Source organism: Suncus etruscus, chromosome 1, assembly GCF_024139225.1.
Source record: "Suncus etruscus isolate mSunEtr1 chromosome 1, mSunEtr1.pri.cur, whole genome shotgun sequence".
Classification (NCBI taxonomy): Eukaryota; Metazoa; Chordata; class Mammalia; order Eulipotyphla; family Soricidae; genus Suncus; species Suncus etruscus.
This window is the reverse complement of record NC_064848.1, coordinates 108773528-108790162: the sequence shown is the minus strand read 5'-3', so window position 1 is coordinate 108790162 and position 16635 is coordinate 108773528. Positions and strand designations below refer to the sequence as shown.

Sequence of the window (16635 nt, the reverse complement as noted above, 5' to 3'; positions counted from 1 at the left end):
TTAAACATTTCTGTGGCAGAATCTTTACATTTATTTTAATTCTCCACATTACAAATGTATATTCTATATTACCAGGATTTTTTTTTGTTTTATTTGGGGGGGGGGGGTTGGGCCAAGCCAGGCAATGTTCAGGGGCCACTATTTCAGAGTGCAGGGAATATATATGAGGTGCTGAGGAGTGAAACTGGGTTGGCCTAATGTGCTATCACTCTGGCCCCTTCCATTGTGTTAAATCTATTTTTGCTCTTAATTTACAAAAATGACATGTTTGTACAATTTCACTCTTAAGTTTCAATTTCAAAAAAAGTCAACTGCAGAGACTAGCTATTAAATTTCAGATTCTTCTTTTACACCCTTTATTTTTAATTATCTGTGAAACTTCACAGTAAATCAAGAATTGTACTTTGGTCCTTTCCTTGCTTGAAAATTAAGAAAAAATTCAAGACCAATCAAATCTACCATATTTTCCAGCATATAAGACAACTTTTGAAACAAAAAAAGTCAAATCTGGGTTCATCTTATAAGCCGAGTATATCCCAAAAAATGTTTCAACATGCCGCTAAACGAAAATTGTCTGAATATTGCCACAAAACGAATTTTCCAACTCGAACCTGCACCAATCACTGCAAGGCTGTTCAGACCACCTCTCTAACTCAGCCAATCCAAGCAGGCTTTTTATGCATGCAAATTAGACAATGTTCTATACCCGAATCTACACTATAAAAAGACTGTTCAGTTTGGCCAGAGTCAGAGGAAGTCTATTACAGTATAATCTATGAACCTTTGCTTATTATGATTGGCTCACTGTGGTACATGAGCACAGGAACACATGCAGCACATGTAGCACAGGAACGTTCTGTCTGATACAGCGAATATAGGCCTAACCCTATGTTTTAACTGCATTATTCGGGGGTCATCTTATACACCTGGTCATCTTATACGCCGGCAAATATGGTACATCCAGCCATTCTTATCTTTGGGTTTCATTGAATCAATGGCTCAAAATGAATTGTCAATAGAAAAATCCTGAACTTAATCATTTTCTCACACAAACACACTAATGTACTGCCACATGTAGAATGATTTCTTCTGGAAAATTGCAACAGTAGAACATCCTATTTGAGTGTTGGAAAAGAGACAAAAAATTATATTCATGAGGTAGGAGAGGCTGAGATAAAATCTCACATCTTAGTGTGATGATGACCTAAACTTAAGAGGGAATTCAAAACTCCCAAGGTTATTCTTGAAAATTTATTTCTAAATCAAGCACCCCTTATTTTTCTTAAAAATGCTCCACATCATTAATCATCAGGGAGATAAAAATCAAAACAACTATGGAAACAACCAAGATACCTTTCAACAGATGAATAGCTAAAGAAACTGTGGTACATATACACAATGGAATATTATGCAGCCATCAGGAGAGATGAAGTCATGAAATTTTCCTATACATGGAGGTAAGTGGAATCTATTATGCTGAGAGAAATAAGCTAGAGGGAGAGAGATAGATGCAGAATGGTCTCACTCATCTATGGGTTTTAAGAAATATAAAAGACATTTTTGCAATAATGCTCAGAGACAAAAGAGAGAAGGGCTGGAAGGTCCAGCTCATGACATGAAGCTCACCACAAAGAGTGATGAGTGCAGTTAGAGAAATAACTACACTGAGAACTATCATAACAATGTGAACGAAAGAGGGATGTAGAAAACACCTGTCTAGAGTACAGGCGGTGGTGGGGTTGGGAGGAGGGAGATTTGGGACATTGCTGATGGGAATGTTGCACTGGTGAAGGGGGGTATTCTTTACATGACTGAAAACAAAGTACAATCATATGTATAATCAACTTGTTTAAAGATATTTAAAATAGATATACTAATAAAAATAGATATGCACCAGAGAGACAATTCCCCTAAGCTACTTACTATAAAGCCAATGGTTCTTGTAAATATAAACCACTTCTGCTACAGCAAGCTGAGTATCACTTTCTAGGGGGTGCCTGCTTGCAGAGTTATCTTAGAACAGAGGCACTCAACTGAAAAGGGCCCAGATGTTCTTTGAGGAGGACATGATTTCTTAAAACATTGACCTACGAGGAAGGTATTTAGATCTACACACATCATCTCTTAACATATTGAATGCTTCGGGAAGGATGAGTCCAGCTGATACTCTCTTTATAGTTCCTCTATGCCTCAAAGATAGCATCAAGGAGGGTGGTTAAATTCTCATAATGGATTAATAATTTTTATGACCCCAACTGTGGTACCCTATAAAATACATGACTAGTGACATGAGGGCTTATCCTTGGAACTCCAAGGCACAGAAATTAACAGAAAGAATTGTTTAACAGCAACTAGTGATAGATCAACAGACACAACAGAGTAAGGCACTTGTCTGTGAGAGAAGCCTATTGGCTTATTTTAGCTGAAGTTTGAGGCTTGACTTCTAAAGGTTAATCAGTTCTCTCTACTGACCTCAGAATATGGGGTTATATTCACTCACACTTTCTGATGTGGTCCCTGGATGACAGAGTGTTCTGATTTTTACGAGAATTAGTGCCCTAATTTTGCAGCTGCCTCCCATGGGATGTTTCTAATCACCTGATTCTGTTGGTCAGAGGGTCTTTGTTACATCTCACAGGATTGTCACAATCAGGGACACAGACTTTGACACACTGCGATGCCAAGGCACAAGACAAAAAGCAGACTGAAATACAGCCTAATGGTTTTCTGGATGAAGCCTAGGCTTCTGGTTTAAGTCCATTTAGTAGTGACTTAATGATATATTCTCCAGGGAAAGGGAATAAGTGCACACCATCTGCATCCTCTTTTTTCCTTGACCAAGTCATTGTTATCTTCCAGAATAAAATCTTTACAATAAGAGGTAGAATACAGACCCGGGGGACTGCTACTAGAGAAACTTCTAAATAGATGAACTGTGAAAGCCTGTGGTCTTAAATTTGTGGTCTTGTTGAACAATACATTGTGTGTATTTTAGACTAAAAGCATAACGTATGTTCCTTTGACCAACCCTGCAAGGAGTAATCTTTAAGCACTGCTAGGTGTGAAAAAAGTGGGGGGAGAATAAAAGACTTCTAGGTATACATTTTAAATAACACAGGACTAAACAGAATCCTTTGAATAATTAAAGTATAACATGAGAATTTCAAAACTGTATTTACATAGCTTTAATTTATAGCATATTATGTTTTCAAATATTTCAAATATATACAGAAAGTGAATGTATAATTCATTTACTAAGCACCTATGTGTGTCAACCTTTATTCATGGTGTTTTCTATGGCTTTCAATGGCTAGAGAATTCTCCCTAATGTTTTTGACAAGATATTCATTTTTCTGATAAGGAGGCAAGTTAAGAGAGTTTATGCATCTGGCACAATGTTGACTACCTAAGAAATGAAAAATCTGGAAAGAAAACCCAAGGCTATAAATCATACAGTAATCACATCTTCAAAATCCAATAACAAAGTTATTTTTCATGAGTGTCACAAAGTATAGCATAGCATGTCCAAATAGGTACTGTAAGTGTGGATTATATACAAAAGCATATCAATGACCACTAAAGATTCTACAGTAAAGAAACATGTCATATTAGCTCCTGTTTTTCAGACATCAGAACTGTGCCAACATAACAACCACCATCCCTTTATTTCAAAGGGCACTTGAAATGTAATTAGGCCAAATTAAGTATGAAATACACATAGCAATTCAAAGATCTCCAAATTTAATGTAGGTCTTGAACCAATGTGTTAGACATCAACTTAAATCTATTTTTAAATTCATTTACTTTGTTAATTACCCACTGAGAAATATGAAATCACATATGTCTTACATTTCATTTCCTTTTGGAAAAAGGATATATTTTTTCTTCAACAATTCTTTGGTTTCATGAAAAGTCTCCAAATTTACAGAAGTAGGTCCTTGGATATAAAGCTAAGATTTAAAGTATATTCAGGTTCTAAAATGCTATGATTTATGGTTTGATGTAAAATGACCTTTACTGTCTGAGGTGGGGGAGGTAATCTCATTTTAACTTCAAGTGTGTCTGCTGTAATAAAAGAGAGACATATACATTTTGAAGTCCATACTCTAAATCTGGTTTATTTAACTAAATGTATATTTTTAGTTCCAAACATGAAATAGGAGTGGACTGAAAAGGACATTTGAAAGTTACTATGCCAGAGTTTTAAACTCTTTTACACTCTTTAGCCAAATTTTAATTAGTTTTTTAATGTTGTTATTTTGTGTTTTGATTTTAATATGTTCAGTTTCCCTGGCCAAATTCCTTTCTTCCTCCACTCATCCCACAGGACTGGGCAGAGCATAGTCACGATAAAAATGCTTCCGAACTTTTTTCAGAGAATAGTAATTCCTTGGAGCTGTGGAGGAGGACAAGAATTTGATATTCTGAAGGACTTAAATTGGGATATGATATAAATATGCCAAGACTTTAGATAGACATATTGTTTTGTGATAAAAGACATCAAAAACAAAACACCTATTTATATGTCTACAGATTCTGGATTCTCAGGATTTGACTTAATATTAGTCTCACAAAAGTCTATTTACATTCATGCATCCTTTGGTAATATTCATAAAAATATGTATATGTACACCATTCTCTGAAAAATATGATGATTTTATACTTGACACAAAAAAAAACAACCAGGGCCGGGCGGTGGCGCTGGAGGTAAGGTGCCTGCCTTACCTGCGCTAGCCTAGGAGACGGACCGCGGTTCGATCCCCCGGCGTCCCATATGGTCCCCCAAGCCAGGAGCGACTTCTGAGCGCATAGCCAGGAGTAACCCCTGAGCGTTACCGGGTGTGGCCCAAAAAAACAAAAAAAAAAAAAAAAAAAAAAAAAAACAACCAATAAGGGGACTGTAGCAATAGCACAGTGGTAGGGCTTTTGCCTTGCATGTAGCTGATCTGGACTGGCTGGGTTCGATCCCCAGCATCTCATATGGTCTTACCAAGCCTATCCGGAGTGATTTCTGAGAGTAGAGCTACAAGTAAAACCAAAACAAGAAAAAAAGAAGAACAGTATTGCAGTATATGGATAAATTTATTTTTACTAAATTAGAATTATGAAGACACATTTTAGAATTGTGTAGTTTTTAATCAGATTATAAAGAACCAGATGTTTTAAATTGCTTGAAGTTGTGAGGAAAAGACTAGGCTTTATACAAGTTACCATATAACTAAAAAATGATGTATCCAATAAAGGCAGCAAATTAAATTGTATTTGCATCCATTGTTTTCTTGTGTGTTCATAGCTTTTAAACAAACATTTTAATATTTGAAAAACTCAAAACCATCAATCATGCACATACAAGTTCTATTGTATAAGATACAATATTTTAAACATTTCGTGTAGAATGTACTTTCAATATATATTTATATATAGTACATTTTAGAAGCATTTTTCTTTTTTTTTTTTCTTAGTTGATGCTCAGGGATTAATCCTGACTCTGCACTCAGGGACCATATGAGATGCAAAATATCGAACCTGGGTCAGCTTCAGGTAAGAAAAATGCCCTACTACTGGTTGTACTATCTCTCTAGTCCCAAAAGTATATTTTTCTACATAGAGACAATTTATTCTGTTTTATTTCTCAGAGTACAACTTTATGTTTTAAGTCTATAACTCTATCTGCATAATTATGTGGATAATCACAATCAATAGCTGGTTTCCAAGCTGCAGACTCTGGGCACTTGACAGAAAACTAAAACCCACAGTTTTTCACCATAATGACTGGTCCCCAAAATGGCAAAATGAGTCCATCTACTATTACACACAAATGTTCCATGTTTTCTAATTAAATGTTAACCCTCTTGGCCTTTGGCAATACTCTTTTTATGATTATCAAAGACAGAGGAAGACTTTGGATCTATTAACAGAAATGTCTGGGGGCTGAAGAGATAGTAGAGGGGGTAGGGCACAGACCTGGTTTGTTCCTTGTCACTCCATGTGGTCCTCCCATGTGGTGCCCAGAGTGATCTTTGAGCTCAGTCAAGATTCAATCCTGAGCACCACCAAGTGTGGTGTCCCCCCCCCCCCCAAAAAAAAAACACTATATTCTGAAGCAGGATTGCAGAGAGAGAAAGTACAAGTAGGGTGTGTGCCTTGCACCTGGCTGACCTTATTTAATCCTTGGTTTTTGAACCTTCCAGGTGTTATTCAAGTGAAGGCAGTCAGAAAAATAAAGTGAGATTTAATGATGTTGAAAAGTGTGATTTTTTTCAATTTTATTTTCAATGCTGAATTTTATTTTATTGTTTTGCCATTTATGTAGTCTTCCTACCTTTCTGGATATTTTGACAATTTCCTCTTATTTTGCTAACACTGTCATAAACATATTCATTTTGGCCATGTTCCTAGGAAGATAAATTATTAAGAATAATCAAAATCACAATTTAAACTTTTCTATAAGTTAAACTGTTTTTTAGAGTGAGTGTAGCAATTTTTACTCCTATATCTTCTAGAACACTTGAAACTTGCAACCGATTTGCATCAGGGCAGCAATGTTGATTTCATCATTAGTTGCTGAGAGACAGAACTTGTGGAATGTTGAGTTTATCCTCCAAGAATATCTCTTCTTTTGCTTCCTTGTGAGTCACCATGAGGTCAAGTCTAGTCACTGTGATAAGAATTCCTGTTTTAGGAAGCAATGCCAAAGAAAATAAATTGTAGGATTATCTGTATCCTTGGAACTCAATGTTGATTATCTTGCCTTCTTGTGTCTATATATGGTCTAGTTGGAACATTTCTACAGAAGAGAAAAGAAACATTATATGTGTTAGATGTCTTTGATCAAAATAATATATATGGAGACTAATAGGACATGACAGCCTTTTTTCACTTTTGGGATCTAGAGATAAAACTAACCTTCATTCCGATTAAGTCCAATTGGATCTACACAATTCAGTACAGGATTGGGTCAGCAATGTAGGGGGGCATCTTACAAAGGGAAGGAGAGGATCAAATGTTATATAAGGAAACATGAAAATTCTAACTACGGAAAAAGTGTGATTTTTATTTATATTACAATCCAGTTAAATGGAAAAGGCTAATTTCATACTATGTGGCAATATACAACCCTTCTCTTAGCTTCTATTTCATGTTAAAACCAGCTCCTGAAAAGTTAATCTCTAATCTAACTTTCTTATAATCAGAAAGATATATTTTACACAATGTTCCCCAAAATTACACCTTATCTTCTCAATATAGTCTTCTGAGTCTTATGAATATGCTAAGATTTCATTTTAAGTATTTCCTTTTGCCTGGGGCTGTATATACAGTATAATGGGTAGGTAGGATGCTTGACTCACATGGGTCAACCCAGGTTCATACTACCGAACAGCCCATATGATTCTCTGAGCACCATTAGAAGTGGTCAAGTGAAACTTCAGTACAAAATTAGGAGTAAACCTTGAACATTGCTAGATGTAACTCAGAAAACACTAAAAATATCTATATAAAACCTTAAAATGTGCTTTTCCATATTTTTCTCAATATACGTAATATAGGTTACATTTAGAGCAGTACCGTGAACACTAGCTACATTTTTTTGCCAATAGCCCAGTGCTTCTCAATGGCCCATTAGGAAGAAGAAAACATTTTTCATGCCCCCCCCCCGCATGCAACTGTAAATAGTATATTAAAAAAAACTTTAACCTACAAAACAAAAATATATAAAATAATGTGAGCTGATTTTTTTTAAACAGAGGTGATGTCTGGATTAATGGCTACAATGAGCACATTTTGCAACGCATAGCTTTTCGAAGAGAAGTTTGAAGCAGGACACAGCAACTCAGCTCTAGAAGCATACAGAGACATAAACACGGGTCTTAGCTTGTTATGACAGTGTTTGCCAGGTCAAAAGCACTCCCCTTTACGGAACCTTATGCCCCCTTTGGGGGGTGTGCCCCACTATTTGAGAAGCACTGCAATAGCCTGATGTAATCTCTGCTGATGATCTCATGTTTTACTTGGTGCATTCTTATGAAAAATTCTATTCTGGATAAGAGAGATAGTTCCAAGGACTGGAGTAGATACTTTGCATGGAGAAGTCATGGATTTTATCCCAGGCCATGTAAAGTCCTCTCAGCACTTCCAGGAGACTCCCAGCCCAGAGGCAGGAGCTGACTCCATAACCTGCAGGGTGTGCCAACACCACTCAGGCCCACTACATACAGTAAGAGATAAGATGGTCTAAAAGAAAAGCTTTTCTCAGAGAAATTTAAAATGCAAATATAAGCCTGTTTAATTAGGCAAATAAATAACTAAAGTGTTAACTCCTAAACAAAGAAGTCTAATCATCAGGCAGACTTTGGATACCATTCTATCTGGAGTTTTTATCAAAGCTGTTATCTCTATTTTTTCTACTTTTCCCTATGTGATAAATTGATTCTTTCTAGCTTTTCTACATTGTTGGATAGAATTCAGTGTGGCCAGACTGTATGCTCTAGTTAGAGAACCAAGAGAAAGTGAATCTTTTATTCAGTGTCTGTATTAGCCCAAAGGTTTGGATAGGTCTCCACCCTTGGGCCATCACTAATTAGGAAGATAGGTTATCATGATGAGTTTAGTCAGATCTGAAACCTAAACCTGCCAGAAAGACATACTGGGGCTCTGATGGACAAGCTCATGCTCCTCCCAATGACTTTTTATTGAAAGAAAAACATTTCTACAATGGAAACAATAGTAATTAAACACTCATGAATTGCTTACACACAAACACAAGCCATGAGTACACTATTAGGACCCAGGTAGAAGGTTTTATACTAAAGACTGATTTCATGCAGAAGAGCTTTATAATTGACTCTTTTCTAGCATGAACCTGCTAAACAGTCAGTCTTTAAATTTTCCATCAGTGCCAGATGGCTGCTAGAGTGTTTTTTCGAATTAAGTACACAAATGTGCTTGAAAAGTCACTTTGCTCAGATTCCTTAAACTTTGGAGCAAGGAGTTATTCACTGCTGTAGCTTTCCTGCTGAGGCAATTCTTTTTGAGGAACACAAGCTTGAGAAGTTTCACTCAATTTTTCTTTGGTTCATTTGGCTTTTATGCTTTTAAACCTTAGTGATTAAGTGCCTGTGCCTTTGCTGCAAGTACATCTTAAATATAAAATGTTATATGGAGAATGGTATCCCTAAATACACTCAGTGATTCCAAAAGCCTAACTTTTGTAATAAATGATGCCTTATTTAATTTTTCAAGTAATACTTTAATCTTCATATTCCAAGACACTAAATTTTAACCTATTTCCTTTAGAACCTAATTAGGGACCAGCTGATGTTTTTGTTTGTTTGTCAGTCATGCCCAATGGTGCTCAGGGCTTATGGAATCAGGTACTATACCTGGTGATGCTCAGGGAACCATATGTGGTGTCAAGAATTAAATTGGGTAGTAGGGACTGGAGTGGTGTCAAAAGCAGTAAGATGTCTTCCTTGCCGGAGCTAACCTAGGACAGGTCGTGGTTTGATCCCCCAGGCCAGGATCGAATTCTGAGTGCATAGCCAGGAGTAAACCCTGAGCATCACCAGGTGTGGCCCCAGAACAAAACAAAACAAAATAAATTGGGTAAATGATTGTGTGCAAGGAGAGTGCCTTACACCTGTGCCCCTCTTAATGTTCTATGTTTGTTTTCTCTCCCAACATTGGTATACCTTTTATCTGAATGATTATGAATTTATAAATGTTTATCACTCAGAAGACATATACTATATCAATATTTCATATTATAAAATCTATAATATGCATTTAGCTCATACATTTAGTGTTCATAAGTTCATTTCTTTTTATGGATTGTTTTTTTGAACTCACATAGTTCAAAATCATTTTGGCTAACTGGATCATGAGAAATGAGTGAAATCTTTGAAGTAGCTCCATATTTTCTCTTAAAGTTATTGGAGAAAATATGTGAAAAATTTTTGGTGGCAATTTACTGCTATTTTCAAACTATTGTTTCTCTAGCAATTGAAATGGACAGTTCTAAATATAGTTACTATTAGATATGCATATATTTAAGAAATAAAACCCTCTGACTTCTCTTGACTCCTGCTTATTTGACTAAAAATCTCTGTATGAGATACCCATGACATTTTTCAAAGAAGTGAATCAAACACTTCTGAAATTCATTTGGAACAATAAACAACCACGAATAGCTAAAGCAATACTTGGGAAAAGGAATATGGGAGGTAATACTTACCCCAACTTTAAACTGTATTTCAAAGTAATAGTTATTAAAACAGCATGGTATTGAAATAAAGACGGACCCTCAGATCAGTGGAACAGGCTTGAGTATTCAGAGACTATTTCCCAGATACACCGTCACCTAATTTTTGATGAAGGTACAAGAAATTCTAAATGGAACAGGGAAGGCCTCTTCAATAAGTAGTGTTGGCACAACTGGCTAGTCACTTGTAAAAAGGTGAACTTAGACCTTCTGTTAACATCATGTACAAATGTAAAATCCAAATGGATTAAAGACCTAGATATCAGACCTGAAACCATAAAGTATATAGAACAACATATAGGTCAAAAGCTCCATGACATTGAGACTAAATGTATCTTTAAAGAGGAAACCATACTCTCCAAACAAGTGGAAGCAGAAATAAATAAATGGGACTATATTAAGCTGAGAAGCTTCTGCACCTCAAAGGAAATAGTGCCCAGAATACAAGAGGCACCCACTGAGTGAGAGAAACTATTCACCCAATACCCATCAGATAAGGGGTTAATATCCAAAATAACAAGGCACTGATAGCCAAGATACCCTTCAACAGATGAATGGCTAAAGAAACTGTGGTACATATACACAATGGAATATTATGCAGTCATCAGGAGAGATGAAGTCATGAAATTTTCCTATACATGGATGTACATGGAATCTATTATGCTGAGTGAAATAAGTCAGAGAGAGAGAAAGACACAGAATGGTCTCACTCATTTATGGGTTTTAAGAAAAATGAAAGACATTCTTGCAATAATAACTTTCAGACGCAAAAGAGAAAAGAGCTAGAAGTTACAGCTCACCTCATGAAGCTCACCACAAACAGGGATGAGTTTAGAGAAATAACTACATTTTGAACTATCCTAATAATGAGAATGTACGAGGGAAATAGAAAGCCTGTCTAGAGTACAGGCGGGGGGTTGGGTGCGGAGGAGGGAGATTTGGGACATTGGTGATGGGAATGTTGCACTGGTGATGGGTGGTGTTCTTTACGTGACTGAAACCCAAACACAATCATGTATGTAATAAAGTTGTTTAAATAAAAAAATTAAAAAATAACAAGGCACTGACAGAACTTTACAAGAAAAAAACATTTAACCCAATCAAAAATGGGGAGAAGAAATGAACAGACACTTTGACAAAAAAAGAAATACAAATGGCTAAAAGGCACATGAAAAAATGCTCCACATCACTAATCATCAGTGAGATGCAAATCAAAACAACTATGAGGTACTATCTCCTGCCACAGAGAATGGCACACATCAGAAAGAATGAGAACAAGCAGTGCTGGCCGGGATGTGGAGAAAAAGGAACTCTTATTCACTGCTGGTGGGAATGCTATCTGGTCCAACCTTTGTGGAAAGCGATATGGAGATTTCTCTAAAAGCTGGAAGTTGAGCTTCCATACAATCCAGCTATCCCACTCCTAGGGATATATTCTTGGAACACAAAAATACAATACAAAAATACCTTTCGCACATCTATATTCATAGCAGTGTTATTTACAATAGCCAGACTCTGTAAACAGCCTAGATGCCCCTCAATAGATGAATGGTTAAAGAAACTATGGTACATACACATAATGAAATATTATGCAGCCATCAGAAGAGATGAAGTCATGAAATTTTCCTATACATGGATGTATAAGGAATCTATTATGCTGAGTGAAATAAGTCAGAGGGAGAGAGATAAACACAGAATGGTCTCCCTCATCTACAGGTTTTGAGAAAAATGAAAAACATTTGTGTAATGATTCTCAGAGACAAAATAGAGGAGGACTGGAGGGTCCTTTCTCCTGACATGAAGCTCACCCCAGGGATTGTTTAGTGTAGTCACAGAAATAATTACACTGAGAACTATCATAACAAAATATTACTGAATGAGGGAAGTAGAAAGCCTGTCTATAGTACAGACCAGTGTGGGGTGGGGAGGAAGGACACTTGGGATATTGGTCATGGGAATGTTGCACTGATGAAGGATTTTATATATATATATATATATATATATATATATATATATATATATATATATAAGATAAGGCCTTCCAATTCTTACCACAGGCTGTGTTCTTTACATTGACTGTATAGAAAGAGGAGGTACAGTAAATACACCCCATATACATCTCAACACAGCCCCTTTGCCTGGTCAGTATTGTGAATTGGGGGACAAAAAAAATCTCTGTATGACTAAGACTTTGAATTATAATACATGATAAAATAAACAAAAATAATTCTGAAAAAATGCTTGCTATTTTGCCTTCTTAGAGTTTTTTTTTTTTGGGGGGGGGGCTCCTGGGGAGGCCATGCCCTGCAGTGCTCATTACTCCTGGCTCTGCACTGAGAAATCACTCCTGGCAGGCTCAGGGATTGAACCAAGGTCTGTCCCTGTTTGGCTGCATGCATGCAATGCAAACTCCCTATTGCTGAGCTATTGCTCCAGCTCCTTTTTTGTAGAGTTTTAATATCATAAAACTAATAAAAAGTAATTCCAAGAAAATGCTTATTGTTTTTCCTCTTTTAGAGTTTTACAAGTATGTTAGCCTAATAAAGATTCAGAATGTAGTATCTGCACTAATGAAAGTTCCTGAACTGAATATAACCTAGGAGTTCCCAAGATATTTTGATCTAAGAATAATTTTTAGAAAAATATCTATTAAAATTTGTGAATCTATAAATGCCTAAAGACAACAGAAAGTGATAACTTTAGTCAGAAACTGTGTGAATATGCAGGGGACGATGACATATACTGGGGCAATGATAAAGGGAAGCACTCTGATGGAGTGTGTGTTGCTCTAATGATTTGTTCAAGAAACATTACCATAAACAGTACTGTATATCACAGTTACTAAAATAAATGTGTTACTTCCCTCCCCCAACTTCCTGTTTTGCTCACCTTAAGAGGCAGACCTGCCCATATCTGGGAGGGGTCTTTGGCTTCCTGTTTTGCTCACCTGGAGGGGGAAGAAAGGGGATTCCGGAGGAGGATTGAGAGAAGACTCAGCAAGAGAGGTGGCTGGCAGAAGCAGGTTTGAATGCAGGGCTACTTATGGAGCAGGCTTAAAAGGTTTTAAAAGCTTAGGAGCCACACATGATGGCTAGGGCTTTAATAAAGTTGATGTCTCCTGAAACCTGACTGCCTGTGGATCATTTCCTTGCTGCCACCCTGAGACCGCTGGCTGGAGGGGGTTGCAGGCGCATGGCCTGAGCCAGCAGAGAAAGGCCTATCTCCATCCATCTCACCATCATCCACTCATTCAGGACTCTATAATTAATATGTTTTTCTACACTTCAATGAACTTTTTAAAACTTCTTGTGAATCTAGTGCTTGAGAAATACACTAAGAAAAACTCTAGCATGTTGAGTTCCTTTTAGTAAGACAACAGTACATATGAAATATTTTTTCTGGAAGCTAAGTACTTTATGCACGATAACAGAAACTCAGAATGTACTGGAATTGTGGAGGAAAATTACATTTTCTTAAAGAGCAGTGATCTGGGCTCAATGCCTATCACAGTGCATTTAATATGGAAACTTTCACTCCTTACTCTGTGAACTTTATTGTTTTATTTTTGATTCATTTTTTGTTTACTTTATATTTGGTTTTGTTTTTTTGTTTTTGTTTTGTTTTGTTTTGGTTTTGGTTTTGTTACCTGTTTTAGATTATTTAAAATTTATCTTTTCATTTCCTTCCAAAATTGAACAATTCTGGCAGAAATGAGAATAATATTAGTAAATATGTCCACTGCTATCTTAAATTTTCCAATCTACTGATAATATTAGTAAACAAGCCATATAATTGTATTATATAGGAGATTTGATGACATATTTGAGAATGTTATCTCAAGTAACTAAATGTTATCTCAAGCTCCAGAAGGTTATTTTAGGTTGTTTTGTTTTTTTTAAGAACTCATATCAATGATTTGGATGAATGAGTGACGGTGAGTTGACCATCTGTCAGGAAGCAATGTTCCAAAAAAGAATAAAATGTATTCTGTAGATAGATGAATAGAGAAAACATGCTGGTTCAAATGAGTTAAATTAAGCATTTTTATTTAGTATCAGCATAGCAGGAATTTGGAGGAGGGAGCAGTGAATAGATGAAGTACACATCATGCACAATCTTGCAAATAACTTTTAAGAGTTTGGACATGATCAAACTTACAGTGCAAGTGGAAAGGTGGAGCATCAGGTGAACTGGTTAATTTAGTCCTCTTTAACACTTGCCCATAGAGAAGGGAGTCAATCAAATTAAATAAAGGATTGGCTAAGGATGGGAGAGGGTGGGAGATGGCATTGGATAAGGGAAACACTCCCCCTATCACCACTACACACACAAACATCCCCCACCCTAAACCCTGCCTCTTCACTCCCCACCCCCCACCCCATCTTCTATTTTTTGGCCCTTCCCTCGTTCTCTTTTACCCTCAGACTGCAGGGTCAGCCAGGAGAGTCAAACATAGCCAGAGAGAGGGCAGAGTAATGTCAAGCTCAGACTCCCAGAAAGAAATCAACCAAGGTCCCAAAACTCAAAAAGAGGCAGGCTAGAGATTTATGGAATGTATTTATGTGACTTCAGAAAAAAAAAACAAAACTGGGGTAGAATAGCAGAAAGACCCAGAGACAAGATTTTAGACTTTGATAGCCATTACTTCAGGGGAACTATTTTGGAAATGAGAAATAAATAAACAGATGGGACTATTTTAAGCTGAGAAGTTTCTGAACCTCAAAGGAAATAATGACAAGGATACAAAGGTCTGACACAGAATGGAGAAACTATTCACCATCAGATAAGGGGTTAATTTCTAAGATATATTAGAACTTAACAAGAAATAAACATCTAACCCCACCAAAAAAAAATGGGGTAAAAAATTAACAGACTCTGCTTCAAAGAAAAAATAGAAATGGCCAAAAGGCACATAAAAATGCTCCACATCACTAATCATCAGGGAGAAGCAAATCAAAACAATGTTGAGATACCATCTCACTGTACAGAGGCTAACACACATCACAAAAAATAAGAACAATTAGTGCTGGTGAGAATGTGGGGAGAAAGGAAGTCTCATTCACTGCTGGTGGGAATGCCATCTAGTTCAGCCATTATGGCAAACAATATGAAGATTCCTCAGAAAAAGGAAATTGAGCTCCCATATGGTCCAGCTACAGCACTCCTAGGCCTAGAAACAAAATAACGCAATACAAAACTGCCTTCTGCACACCTAGATTTATTACAGCACTATTTACAATAGCCAGGCTCTGGAAACAACCAAGATGCCACTTCAGCAGATGAGTGGCTAAAGCAATTATGCTACATATACACAATGGAATACTATGCAGCCTTCAGGAACGATGAAGTCAGGAAATTTTCCTATACAATGATGGTCATGAAAACTATTATGCTGAGTGAAATAAGTCAGAGAGAGAGAGAGCTAGACACAGAATAGTCTTACTCATTTGTAGTATTTAAGAGAAATAAGACATTATTGTAATAATGCTCAGAGACATTAGAGATGAGAGATGGAAGAATAAGTCCACAATATGAAGCTTACCACAAGAGTGATGAGTTCAGTTAGAGAAATAACAACACTAATAACTGTCAAGAGTTATTAGTGAGAGAAATAGAATGCATGTCTCGAATACTGGCAGGGGGTGGGGAGAAGGAGATGGTGAGAAGGTTGTATTGGTGAAGGTGGATGTCCTTTTTTAATAAGTGAAACCCAACTACAAACATGTTTGTAATCATAGTGCTTAAATATATTATTTTAAAAAAAGAGAAATAAAAATAATAATGATTCAGGGCTGGAAAGATAGTACACCTGGCAGGCGCTTACCTTGCAATTTGCCTTGCAAATTTCCTATGCAATTTCAATCTTCAGGATCCCTTATGGTCTCCCAGCACCTCCAGGAGGAATCTCTGAGCACCACCAGGTGAGGCCCAAAAAGCAAAACAAAACAAAACAAAACAAAATCTTTCTGCTGGAGGTATTTTTCTTATCTTAGTTATTATTTTAGATATGTGCAGTCTTCTACTCTATTTTAATGTGGCAGCTTTGAGCTACACCCAGAGATGGTCAGGGGTTACTTTTGGCTCTTCGCTAAGAAATCTTTCCTGGCAGGCTTGGGAATATGGGAAGCCTAGGATCCAACCTGGGTCGGCTACCCGATGTACTATCGCTCTCTGGTCCTTGTGAAGTCATTTTAGCTTCACATCTTTTATACTGCAGAGATTCCGAAAGGGAAACAAAGACTAAAAAGTTATGGCACGCTGAGGCTGTCTAAAAATTATCATCATAGATGTGAGAAGTAAATAGTTATGAAGAATTTCTACCAAACACTATGTTGATTTTTTTCTTTTTAAAAATTGTGTTTAATTAAGAGTGGAAA

At 36.7% G+C, this 16635-nt stretch overlaps 1 non-coding gene across 1 annotated transcript; it reads left to right on the top strand.

Moving 5' to 3' along the window:
• Positions 1 to 12293: 12293 nt before the first annotated feature.
• On the top strand, positions 12294 to 12426 carry LOC126032313 (small nucleolar RNA SNORA51). Its single transcript, XR_007503847.1, has one exon. It is a non-coding gene; the product is annotated as a small nucleolar RNA SNORA51 (small nucleolar RNA).
• The last annotated feature ends 4209 nt before the right edge of the window (positions 12427 to 16635 follow it).